The sequence below is a fragment of the Caretta caretta genome, chromosome 10 (genome assembly GCF_965140235.1).
Source record: "Caretta caretta isolate rCarCar2 chromosome 10, rCarCar1.hap1, whole genome shotgun sequence".
Classification (NCBI taxonomy): Eukaryota; Metazoa; Chordata; order Testudines; family Cheloniidae; genus Caretta; species Caretta caretta.
The window spans coordinates 12,508,112-12,520,335 of record NC_134215.1 but is presented as its reverse complement, the minus strand read 5'-3'; the positions used below and the strand labels follow the sequence as shown (position 1 = coordinate 12,520,335).

General features: G+C 45.4%; 1 protein-coding gene across 5 annotated transcripts in view; it reads left to right on the top strand.

Annotated features, from left to right (window-relative positions):
* Positions 1-12,224, top strand: part of ELFN1 (extracellular leucine rich repeat and fibronectin type III domain containing 1) — a 178,473-nt gene that overhangs the window by 93,697 nt on the left and 72,552 nt on the right. For all 5 annotated transcript variants that reach the window (XM_075132676.1, XM_048866306.2, XM_048866309.2 and 2 more), the window contains one exon: positions 7,597-7,768. The gene's annotated coding sequence lies outside the window, so the exon portion shown is untranslated. The remainder of the gene's footprint in view (positions 1-7,596; positions 7,769-12,224) is intronic.

The window sequence follows — 12,224 nt, the reverse complement described above, 5'->3', positions numbered from 1 at the left end:
CCCACATACCTTTAAAAATCTGGCCCTGAGGTGCTTTTGAAAATATTACTGTCAGTGAATAACTTCTAGCATAGATAGATAAATAGACAGATGGATTGATTTAGCTTCTTTCCCGTTTGGGAATTGTCCAGGAGCAGTTTATGATGGTCTCAAAAATATATTTTTATCAACTATTATTTGCTGAATAATTTTCACTGTTTAATCTTGCTGTGCAGCATCCTCATGAGCAGCTTGTTGTGTGTCGTTGATATTCAAAATCTGAGCTGTGTTGGTTAGTTTTGAGTGGAAGGTTTCTGTTCCCTGAATGGGTGAGCTCAGTCCTTAGGCTCATCAAGTTCAAATCCTCATGTTGGCAATTCAGATTACATGGTCTGAAATTATTCGCTTCAAATTTGTTCTTTTACTCGAGCAAATGAGTTCACTGGCAGGAATGTTCAATTATTTGTTGAAAGCTAACACAACGGTGAATGTAAGCCATGGGTGAGTGTGTTACAGGTGCCCATCTGCGTCCAGTCTCCAGAAATCTGAGTCTGTGATAGCCTTAACTCTGACTCTTTAGTTCAAATCGTAGCAGTTTGTGCTGTTAGCTTTGGAAGTCCCCTCCCAATCTCTCGTAAGTCAGCATGACAGCCACCATATGGACCCACCCTGCTGGAATTCAAGCAAATATTCAAGAAAAGGTTGAGGTATTCTCCCAGCGCTGACTATTTGACACACTTACACACACACACACACCCCAGAATTATGGTACACACCCGCCACCATCTCACACACACACTCAGTCACTCTCCCCCACCCCAACAGGAACCACGCTGTACCAGACAAACTCCTCTAGATAGGATCCAGGCAAAGATGTTTGCTTAACACAGCAGCTCTTTGAAAAGGCAAACAAATGGACAGCGAAGCTACACAGACATGTCACTGTGCAGTGATTTCCGTTGTGCATTTGAGTTTGGTGCCAGCGGACCCTGACTCCACGACTGAGATCAGAAGGAAAGGGAGAAAGCAATTGTTCATTATTACAGTTTCAAGTCAGGCATGTGATGGAAATCAGTACTGGAAAATACACAATCCTATAAAGACAGAGGCTGGCTCAAAACACCTGCCACTCCCCAGCCAAGTAGTAATTAAGGCCCCAGCCCTCCAATTTGTGCCTATACAACACACCATTGATGGGGATCTGCACAGGCTCATGGGTCAAGGGGTCTAAGCACTAAGCATTGGTCCTACTGAAATCAAGCAAAAACTCTCCTTGACTTCAACAGGGGCAGGATTTGGTCCTAAATATTCTTCAGGATGCTGGGCCAGATTCTGCTCTTAGTCTCACGGCTGGTGTCCCTGTAGATTTAGCTGGAATTTCTCCAGCTCTGTATCAGTGTAACTGACAGCAGACCCACAGTCGAGCAGATTGGCAGAACAGCCATTTAAGAAGTGTCAGAAATAAACAAATAACAACCTAGAGCAGCCTTGCAAGGAAAAGAATCACTTCAGAAAGAAAATCAAAATCGCTGCAATATTTTCAAAAGGAGAGCTTGTATGTAATGGACCCTTGCTTATGTCAAGGTGGAAAAAGCCAAAACCCATTGGTCTTTCAGCCATGTGGAATATTCTCCTCTGACTCACAATTGCACTTTGATAGATGCCGAATAACAGAAGCTGCAATGGGTCTGGCTCGTTCGGCCTGACATAAGCAAGGCTCAATTAAATATGCTTTTTAAAGGCTAGGATGATTTAGATGGGGATTGGTCCTGCTTTGAGCAGGGGATTGGACTAGATGACCTCCTGAGGTCCCTTCCAACCCTGATACGCTATGATTCTATGAGCTTTCTGTTTTCCAAGTGTTTCTGGAGGTTGCTTTTTTTTGGTAGTGATTGATTCCCTCAGAAAGTGAGCTAGTTATCTTAGGCCAAGTTAATGACTAGTGTCAATCAGCAGGGCTGAAACTGTGGTTGGTTGTTTTGGGAGTCATCTGGTTACACTCCAGAAGGGGTTCAGTGACGGTAATAGATGTGAAGCAATTGTGGGTCGGGAGGTGAGAAGGTGGGGAAGGGGATGTTCTACTGATTTAGGGACAGGGCTCAGTTTCACAATCTGCTGTTCATATGTCACGCTCAGGACAGCTCAAGGCAATTAAGAACAAGAAATCCCAATTTTTTACTTAATCCAAAGCTGTCCAGCTGTGCCTTATAAGTACCAATCTATTACTTTGCAACTTGGTAATTCCAGTGCAAGACATAATGATAGCTAATCTAACTGCATGGGGTAGTGGAGCTGCTCAGCATTACACAAACATTAGACAGATACTTCAGGCCTGAAACTGCTGGAGGAGATATGTATAATAGAAACGTCATCACAGGGGCCTCGGGTTGCCTTGTATCCACAGGGTGGTTTCTGCCCAGAGCTAGAGCTGAATATCTACCTGTGTATCTGTTGTCTTTAGTGCCCATCCTCTGAGAATCTAAATGCTGATTTTACCCTTTGACTTCTGAATGATGATGCTTAGTTTTAATTTTCTAATTTCTCAGGCCCTGGTCTTAACCCCTTGAGCACAAACTATTCCTGACCAAGAGGGAGGATGTCACAGGGCTCTTATCACCCGCAAGCCAGTTACTACACCTCAATGGTATAATTAATGATCAGGGCCCACTGCATGGGCATAATTAAAATTCCTGCTGTGCTTTTAAATGGTTTGGAGTCGGCCTCGTGGCTCACTGCGTGCGCAATAGCCAGCCAGCATGTAAGCAATTCCTGCGTTCTTTGGAGGAGACCTAGGGCAGCAGCTGAGAGAGGCAGGCGTCCAGGAAGGAACTAGGGGCTCAGTTCTCCTCCCAGTAAGGCTAAAAAGAGAGAGAGATGGTGGCAGCGTAGTGAGCCTTTGGGGCATGTATAATTCATACACATTGAGAGGCAATTGATGATTGAAGTGGCTCTTCCTGCTGCTGAACTGAAGTGTTCCAGAATGAGGCTTGCACTTCCATCCATTTACACTGTCCCGGCCCCTCCAGAGATAAACAAGGTAGAAAAGAAGACAGGGTGAGCCCTTCTTGGGACTGAAGTCTGGGCTCATTCCAGACCAGTCCGCTAACGGCATTCATAGGGACCTGCTAAGAGGTTTTGAAAAATTGGGTGCATGCTCTTTTTGGCTTCTTTCTAATGGCTGAAGAAGGCTTGGAAGGGGAGAGTATGTGTGTGCATTAGGGTGACCAGACAGCAAATCGGGACGGGGGTGGAGGGTAATAAGTGCCTATACAAGACAAAGCCCCAAATATCAGGGCTATAAAATCAGGACATCTGGTCACCCTAGTGTGTGTGTGCGTGTGAACATTTAGGAATGGGATGGAGGATTGGGAAGTTAGGTTCTTGTCTGCAGTTTTTCACCTCAGAAATGTCAAGGATGGTCTTCCCTGGTCTTTCTGGATGTCTGAGAGCACGCATATTGGGAGCTCTCAGACCTCGCTGAAAAGCTTTGGAGTGTTCAATCTTTCCCAAAGACATCATTTCCGTTGTTAATTAGGCATTGAAGAGAAATAGATTTTAACAAAAACAAGCAACAGATTGTTTTCAGCAGCCTCTCAGCAGCTGAGCTCTCCCTCCACTCTCACGAGGGTATCATTTCACTAATTATCCAGCTTCCATCGCTCGTGTTCACACTAGGGTTTTCCTGAAAGTCTCCCACCATTGCACAATCACCACACAGCTCCGCGCTGAAAGCACTAGTGTGCACCAGCCACTGGCTTTGCAGCTGCCGAGTCAGCTCCCAGTGGTGGAGCTGCATTGCTGGTGATGCAGCAGTGGGAGATATTATCAAAAATGCTAGTAGCAAAACAGCCTGAGAGTTTCCAAGGCAGAGAAGGGCTGACTTTCTAATCGAAGAAAACAAGCAGGGGGAAAACCCTGTAGAGAAGAAGGAAAAAGAAACCCTTTGGGCCTTCTTTATACATCACACAGGCAGGAATAAAAAAGGACACGCCTATCTTTTTTCCTTTTTTCAGGTCACCTTGAAAGAGCGAGAACAATTAGGTCGGCCTTCTCTCCCTCAGCCCTCTCCCACTAACATACTAAGGGCAACGGCTCCCATCCTCCCCAGGCTAAAACTGGAGAGTCACAACATTAGTCTGGTTCTCTCAGTATCACGGAGTATTATTCATCTAAAGACTTTTTTAAAAGACTTGAATCCATGCAGAGTTTGACGAGCCCTTCGAGTTCACTTGGTCTGATGAATTGGTTGGGGTGTGTGTGGGTGTGGGTATGTGTGTGAGAGAGAGAGAGAGAGAGAGAGAGAGAGAGAGAGAGAGAACCGCTCTTTCTGCCTCTCTCTGTGTTTGTATCAGTCTGTGTTTGTTTTCCGCAGCTGCAAATCACTAGGAGCCTGAAGAGGCTTTCATAAAATCCTGCTAGGAGTCAATCTTCAGCACCAGCATTTCCCTTCACAAATACATCGCTAATGCCGGGGGAACTCCAGGAGCTTGGTGGATCATTTAAAAACAAGAAGGTGTTATTAAATGAAAAAAACATTCTTTACAACTGTCCAGATAGAGAGAGGAATGGAAAGGATCCTGTCTCTTTGCTGCCAGCCCGCTTACTCTAATGTCTGTCCCATCGATCTCCTATGTGCTCTGCCTCAACTGCCTGATGTATTGCCCTGGTGCTTCCCTCACCCTCTGGCTTTCTTATTTCTGCCTTATGCCTTGTATCTCATTCCATTCTACAACCCATTGTTCTGGTCTCTGTCAGCAGTCAGGCAGGAAGTCCTCGCTGCCCAGGGTACAGCATTGTGCAAGGGGTCAGGTGCATTAGATAGGGGGTGGGAGTTCACCTTCCTCTGAAGAATCTGGCATACACCAATGCCCAAGGCAGGGCACCATTGGTTGAATCTGACATTGCTGTATTCCTGGACGGTGGGGCAGATCCCTGAAGCTGGTGCAGTGAGAGGTAAACCACACTTCCCTGGGCCAGCCTGGTGCCTCATGTCCCAGTGAGGGTGGGTGGAGTTACCGCAGCGGCCCTGCAGCAGGTGCTATGTGTGATAGCCTCTGGGGTGAACTTGGACCTAGATGATCCCATAGAGCTATGAAGTGTTTAAGGCCAGAAGGGGCCATGCCCAACCAGACCTCCAGCATCACCCCAGCAAGAGCCCCTCTCTGGGTGACTCTTGGGAAGAAGGCATGGCTCGCACAGTTAAAATGCCTGTCATTTTAGTTTAATCCACTGTTATGATGCCAAGCCCCTTGTTTCACTGCCCATTTTTGCCATGTCAGTGACAGGGCTAAGCAAATCATGGCGTGGGGGAGGAGGTGGGCAATGATCTGTGGATGTTCATTCAAATTTGAAAATGAATTTAATTTCAGTCACACTTATGGCCTCCTCATGTTTGCCTTCCACACATGGTCCAATAGCACTGCTATGCCGGAAAAACAAATGTGACTCGCCAAAAGCAAATTTCAAATTGGATAGTTGATTGCCAGATTTGAAATTCACAGTGCTGTGCCATTCCATTTCATAAATCATCTGACTGGGGAACAGAAACAGTACCACCTGGGTTATGTAACTAATGAACAGGGCATGAATTTCAAATAAAAAATATTTCCAATGAACTGCTAGAGCGATATTTGCATAGGGGGAAAATTGCAAATTAGTTCTAATAATAAATAAATATGAGGACTTTGCAGTCTATGTGTGAACATCCCGTGGATTGAAAAAGATTGAAAAACTGACATAGATATTCATTATGAATTGTTCATTCAGCTCCAATTGCTAAGATCTAACCATTCTTAAAAGACTATGCGATGTCTTTGTAAAATTCAGTTAAGTTCCGTATAGTGACCATACCAATGACTTTGTGCTCAACAGATCTGCTCCCTGAGTGTATTCTGCTTAGGTTAGTACCAGTAATAAATTGTACTACCTTGAACTCCTATCGTCTCTGTTGCGCCCATCCCGTTGTGGGAGAGCGAGCTGGAAATAAATCCTATTCTGGCTTACACTTCTTCAACAGAATTATTTACTGAATTCCACTTGCAGAATCTAGATTTTGAAGTATATAGAGGTATGCACTTTCATCACACCTTAATTACACGTAGATTAGGCCTCTCTTGAGTCAAGGTTACTTATGATGAAGCACGAGCTGGAAAATACCCAGCTTTACTTTCAGATCCTGGTGGAATGTGCAAGGCCTGCAAATCTTTGTCCCTCTCTCCTTAGCAAACTTGGTATGGAATCCCTGAGAGGTAATTAACCCGGAATTCCCCCATCTCATTTTTATGGGCTATTTCCAAAAGGGAGCCACTGTTTAAAGTTTCTCTGGTTCAGCTTTTTTTCCACATAAGGTGTATCTGTCTCTCAGATACTAGATTCATTATTCCAGAGTCGTTCTCATCTCGTCTATGATTTTCCGCACTGACATTTGCTACACTCCAAACACTGCTCCTGCATTCCAATACCTGCCTCGCCTCTCCAATATTGGTTCCACTGTTAAAAAGCAGTCGTTGCTTTTGAGTTATTGTCCTTCTATTTCCAGTTTCAATATTAGACTTCATAACTGACCTCCAAGTATCTGTTGCTTTTCCTGATACCTCTCAACCTTGTCTTTCTGATTGATTATCCAGCTGTGTTCTCCATTGTTCGGATGACTTGCAGTTTGCCTGGTATATGTCACTGGCCTGCTCCTGCTCTGTAATGTTAGCCCTTAGTCTTTCACAAGTCTCTAGTGTCTTCCAGCCTCTGTCCCATGACCCTGATCTCTGTCACAGGTCCATCCATCTCACAGATGCCTTTCTTTTGTCTTTTCTCTTTCGGGAGGAGGGGAGGTATGTTATCTCTCTAAAGCCCTGTCCACAATGGGATCAGGAATGTGCTAGTTGAAACCATGTTTAAAACACAGTTGTTTCTAATGGGGTTCTAGCCCAATTTCTCTGACAAGTATGGATGTGGATTTTATGGCTGTATACAATAAAATCATACTGCAGACTATCTGGTCAATGGCATGGTTTGGCAGGCGGAATTCACAGAAAAAATCACCATCCAGACAGGTCAGAGGAACTGTGCCAGAACCCTGTGAGCAACAACTGTATTTAAACATGCTTGTAGCTAGCATGCTTCTGACATCACTGGATATGGCCCAGTACTTGTCCCAGATCTGTCTGTCTCTCGCTGCCTGTCTCAGGTTGTCCATCTCTCTGATATTTGTTCTATGTCTGTTGATCTCTCTGTTGATCTGCATCAGGTCTATCCGTTGCTCTGATGTTTAATTCACTGCCCTGTTTCCCTAAATCCTGCACAGAATTTGTTTTTCTTTCTGAAATATTTCCTGTTTTTATGTCTGTCCTAGGTCTCCTTTTAGCTCCGAAGGTCTCTTTCGATTTCTTCCTCCTCTATGGGCTGGCTTGCTTTCCTGTTAAATTGACTGGGTCCAACAGCTGATCTTGTTGCTAATTGATGTCCCCTCTGTCTTATATTGTTTCATGTCAGATGTCTTTGCCATTGTGTCTGATCCACTGTTTGATAGCTCTGATCTCTCTGCGGTGACTGATCCATTGCTTTCATTGGCACTCCTGTATGTCCCTGATGTATCTCCCTCTCATATTTTTTTTCCTCCAGTTCAAATATTGGGCTTGGTGACCCATCCTCAAGGATCCCTAATGTTGAGTCCCCTGTGCCGGTCAACATATGCACATGATGATTAGGCAACATTCATGACATCAATCGGGAAAAATCCACTGAGCCGCAGTTCTCTGATGTCAGAAACCAGCAGTGAGACACAGGCACAAAGGTAAGAGGAGACTTTTTCAATCACACCAAAGGAGAAAGGAGTGAACTGCAATGAACAGGCAGATGTGGGACAGCTGGGGAATAAGGAAAAGCAGTGTAAGGGGATCATGCAGATATAACAAACCAGAAAGATCAAATCCATTCTTGGTAGAGGTCAGGTACATGGAAACAGAGCGTGGAAATGATGTATGAGGGTGATTTTATAGCTTTAGATTCCAAAAGAGAAACCTTGGGCCAGTTTGCAACCTGGCACAGATGCAGGCAGCAACCCGGATATGTTTCTCTCCCATTCCTTTCTGAAAACCCTTAGAGCCTGGGATTGTTCCCAGAAGGCCTCTTCTCTGTGTGCTATCTAACTATGGATCATGCTCACATCCACAGGGAAGCAATGAAAGGGTGAGATGATTAGCTGTGCACTCTTCTTGGGCCTGCTAGGAGTGGAAAGTGTCATGGTGAGAATAGCACTGTAACCCATGTACTTGGCTACATTGGCTGAAAACTGGGTGGCATCTAGTGGGCCAGCCCAGTGTGGAATCTCAAGGAGAATTAAACAAAGCACTTTGAAAAGCATGCTGTATGCTACCCTCTAACCCACCCTCATCGTCGCTGCATCTGTGTGCGCTCGCCAAGGGAACCACATCCACAGGGTATCAGAGATGGCCCGAACCTCAGCCCTCAATCCCCACAAGTTTGACAGTGTTCAAAATTCAAACTCTGAGCCAATCTTCAATTGAAGGCCAGGTACAGTGGCCACTTTTACAAAGTCAGCCCTCCCTATAGTTAACAAAAGAGTGGTGGAGATCTCAGAATTATTGTCTTTGGTGAGTTTAGGGAAACACTGCAGGACTGCAGACTCCCCCGCCTTCCTATGAGATGCAACTAGTTGAAATAGCAGTCGAGAAACTCATTCGGCAAATTTTGCCTTTGTTATTTGCAATTCTCTTTGGTATTCAACTGCACTTAACGGAAATCACAAGTGAAGAAGCAGCAGCATAAGCATTATACAGGAAGGTGGCCAGCCTGCAAGCTTCCAAACTGGTCATTCCAGTTGGTTAATAGGTAGCTGCACATGCCCTACAATACATACCTTAGTTTGTGGTCAAGCACGTGTATTCGCTGAGTACGAAGCAGCTAGAAAATGGACAGATCAAAGTGAATGTTTGAAATACTCCTTCATTTTCCTCCCCTCTCTCACACACACACTATTCAAACAGCTCTGCTGTGCAGTAGCGGGGGATACATCTTGACTCATGAATTATGACCCTTCTATCTAGAATGTGGTTTTTGGGGAGAAAGTGGGGTGGGCTTTTTTTAAGATTGGATTTACATTCTTTCATTGAATTTAGGGATTACGGAAAAATGACTTTTCCAAAACCGAAGTGCAGTTATCTGCCTTCACCCCAACTTGCACAAAACGGTGTATTTTTACAAATTAGAAAGAGAACATTAGGTTCACACCACCTCTATAATTTAGTTTTCTAAGATTAGTCTTTGCCATGTGTTGGCTGTTGAAATATCTGGCTTTAGAAATATTTGTATTTCTTGTCTCCACCTCAAGACCATTTAAAAGGTTTTCATCCATCCATTGAGAGAGATAACTGTTGTATAAAGGCGCAGAGTGAAGTACTCTTTTTTTGCAGGGTGTAATTTTTTTCGCACTGTTATTTAAAATATGCTTTTTAAGAGGACAAAAGGGAACAATTTAATGGAAACAAATTTGTATCGGAAAATGCACAGCTGGAGAAAAAGATTTTTTTGCATTATTTCTTGGGAAGACAGGCAAATTAGAGCAAGGATGGAATTAAAAAATGAGTTTAAACATTACTTAAATGGGTTGTTGAGACCGAAAAGAATAACAACTTTGGGAATAAGCTTTGCTTAGAGCCTCCATTTCCAGCCGAGCCAGGTTTACGGCAACTACCTTATTTTACCAAACTCCACTTTTTTATTCTTTGCAATAAATGTAGCACTGGTGAAAGGTAGTTGCATCGACAGCCCTGGAGACAGGCCTGCTTTACACCTAAAACATAGGTCAACTTAGTTACATTGCTCAGGGCTGTGACAAATGCACGTCCCTCAGAGACATAGTTAAGCTGACTAGGCCCCATTATAGACACCAGCATAGCTACCGCCTCTTGAGGGAGTGGATTTACTACAGGGACGAAGAAAGCCTTTCCGTTGCCGGAGCAAGGGTCTAGACTAGCGCTACAGGTCCATAGCTGCAGCCCAGCAGCTGTGCTGCTGTAGTGTAGACAAACCCTGACAGATGGTTATACAGTCAGCAGTCCTAGGGACAGACAAACGAAGTCCTGGAAACACACGGACAGAGGCAGAGGCCAGATGGAACAAAGAGGTAACAGTCAGGGAGGGTAGGCAGGAAAAGATAGGAAAATTCCTTATCCAGGGGCAACATTTTCAAAAGCACCTAAGTCCCATTTTCAAAAGTGACTTAGCCACTTAGGCTCTGTTTAATTGAAAGTCAGTGGGACTTTAGCACTTAAATCCCATTAGGTGCTTTTGAAAATTTACCCCCGGTTACAAACACATGGTTACTGGCTAGGCAAGACAGACAGACAGCAATCTGTGTATAGACGAAGACAGACCCAGGCCGAGGCAGTGAATTACAAACATCAGTGCTAAGACAGCAGGCCTGGGACAGGAAGGAAAAAGACAGTTTTGTTATCTCAGTTTATAAGCCCTACATCTTGAAGGCATTTATATCAAAGACTCCCGCAGGGCTTTCTCAATTGACTGTTATAAAGTCTAATGTTGAGTTATCAAGGATGTAAAATGGAACTTGCGGCAAAAGGAGGATAAGGGCTTTATTCCTGCTACAAAATAGGAGAAAACGAGCCATTTGAGAATCATTAAGCCAAACAGGTTGGGATGGGCCTCTTTGGACACAACAAGAGATGGATTTTGCTCACTGCAGAATGGTTAATTATGATGAATGACCTTCCTCTCCCTCTGTCTGTTCCACCTCCCTTCTGCCCCAGCCTCGGCAGCAACTGCTGCAAGCAGAGCTGGCCAAATACTGCCAACCCAGCGTCTGGGACCATACCTTCCGATGAAAGCCACTTGTTGGCTTTGGCAGAATTTGCAGTCTCTCTTCCCACTTCCCACAAACATTTGTGCAAGCAAGTTTGTATTCACGGGCTCTTTGCAGCAGGAAGGGAAAGTGCCACGAATTCTTGCACAGGTGAGTATTAACACAAGTATCAGCACAGCTACCCTGAGAGCAGTCAGTGACCTGGGAGCCATCCCATCAGAAAACAGCGAGAATAGTGTGTGACTATTGCACAGCACAAGTCGGTGAATTTTGGATAGTGAGTAGTGGAGGCTGAGGAGTAACCCCTAGGCTGACATGTTTGCATAAACCATTTGCCAAATGATTTCACGCAATGAACGGATTAGTAAAAGTCGAAGCCTTCTTGTGGGGATTTTGCTACATTCATCAATTAAATTGTTTGTTACGAACAGCTTTGCCCTATCTAGCTCCAGGATGTCAGCCTTGTAATTTTGCTGGCATAGGGTACTGGCTGCACATCCATGAAATCTCACTGCCAACCTCTTCTTCCCCCACTTTTTCCAGGCCATCAGCAGTGAAAACCCTGCAAGTAGCCTAGACTGTGGCCCTTCCAGTGCAAGCCGTTCATTTAAACTGAAGGATCTCTCAGTGACTCCGTCTGCTAAGTGACGTTAGGAAAGGAAAGGTTATAGCACCAGTTAGTGCTGTGCCCTCAGAATATAACCTCTTTATCTAACGGGCTGCAAGGAAGGAGGCATGTGATTGGCTGAGGGAGGTTCTGAACCACGTAGATGTCCTGGAGAGCCGTCAGTCTTGTTATCTTCATTTTTATTAGAGGACTAAAAAGGGCTGGCTAAAAACCGTGGCCCTCTGATGGCAGCTTGGTAGCCTGTAGTGTGAAATGAGATGATGTCCAGATGTCCCCATATCAAAAACGTTGTGGGTTTCACGGGGGAGACCAGCGTTTCTCAAATTGGGAGTCCTGACCCAAAAGGGAGTCTCGGGGAGGGGGTCACAAGGTTATTTTAGGAGGGTCACGGTAATGCCACCCTTACTTCTGCGCTGACTTCAGAGCTGGGCAGCCGGAGAGTGGCGGCTGTTAGCCGGGCGCCCAGCTCCGAAGGCAGCACCCCGCCAGCAGCAGCGCAGAAGAAAGGGTGGCAATACCGTACCTGCCATCTTTACTTCTGCGCTGCTGCCTTCAGAGCTGGGCCCTCAGTCAGCAGCCGCCTCCGTCCAGCCACCCAGCTCTGCAGGCAGCAGCGCAGAAGTAAGGGTGGCAACGCCATCCCAGGCCATCCTTACTTCTGAGCTGCTGCTGGCGGCGGCTCTGCCTTCAGAGCTGGGCTCCCGGCCAGCAGCCGCCGCTCTCCAGCGGCCCAGCTCCGAAGGCAGCACCGCTGCCAGCAACAGCGCAGAAGTAAGGGTA